At 39.2% G+C, this 1031-nt stretch overlaps 1 non-coding gene across 1 annotated transcript; it reads right to left on the bottom strand.

Annotated features, from left to right (window-relative positions):
* Positions 1-302: 302 nt before the first annotated feature.
* On the bottom strand, positions 303-406 carry LOC127742329 (small nucleolar RNA R71). The gene has a single exon (XR_008003518.1). It is a non-coding gene; the product is annotated as a small nucleolar RNA R71 (small nucleolar RNA).
* Positions 407-1031: the final 625 nt, after the last annotated feature.

Raw genomic sequence — 1031 nt, 5'->3', positions numbered from 1 at the left:
CATTGGAGCAAACAATTTTGAGCTGAAACCTCAATTAGTTGCTCTAATACAACAGAACTGCAAGTTTTATGGACTTCCATCTGAAGATCCTTACTAGTTTTTAACTGAGTTCTTGCAGATTTGTGAGACTGTAAAGACGAATGGAGTAGATCCTGAAGTCTACAGGCTCATGCTTTTCCCTTTTTGCTGTAAGAGACAGAGCTAGAACATGGTTGGATTCACAACCTAAGGATAGACTGGACTCCTGGAATAAGCTGGTCACGGCCTTCTTGGCTAAATTCTTTCCTCCTCAAAAGCTGGGCAAGCTTAGAGTGGATGTTCAGACCTTCAAACAAAAAGATGGTGAATCCCTCTATGAAGCTTGGGAAAGATACAAACAGATGACCAAAAGATGTCCTTCTGACATGTTTTCAGAATGGACCATGATAGATATATTCTATTATGGTCTATCTGAGTTCTCTAATATGTCATTGGACCATTCTGCAGGTGGATCCATTCACCTAAAGAAAATGCCTGTAGAAGCTCAAGAACTTATTGACATGGTTACAAATAACCAATTCATGTACACTTCTGAGAGGAATTCCGTGAATAATGGGACGCCTCAGAGGAAGGGAGTTCTTGAAATTGATGCTCTGAATGCCATATTGGTTCAAAACAAAGTGTTGACTCAGCAAGTCAACATGATCTCTCAAAGTCTGAATGGATGGCAAAATGCATCCAACAGTACTAAAGAGGCAGCTTCTAAAGAAGCTTATGATCTTGAGAACCCTGCAATGGCAGAGGTTAATTACATAGGTGAACCTTATGGAAACACCTATAATTCATCATGGAGAAATCATCTAAATTTCTCATGGAAGGATCAACAAAAGCCTCAATAAGGCTTTAATAATGGTAGAAGAAACAGGCTAAGCAATAATAAGCCTTTTCCATCATCTTCTCAGCAACAGACAGAGAATTCTGAACAGAGCACTTCTAACTTATCAAACATAGTCTCTGATCTGTCTAAGGCCACTTTAAGTTTCATGAGTGAA

This window comes from Arachis duranensis, chromosome 9, assembly GCF_000817695.3.
Source record: "Arachis duranensis cultivar V14167 chromosome 9, aradu.V14167.gnm2.J7QH, whole genome shotgun sequence".
Lineage (NCBI taxonomy): Eukaryota > Viridiplantae > Streptophyta > Magnoliopsida > Fabales > Fabaceae > Arachis > Arachis duranensis.
This window is presented reverse-complemented; position numbering and strand designations above follow the sequence as displayed.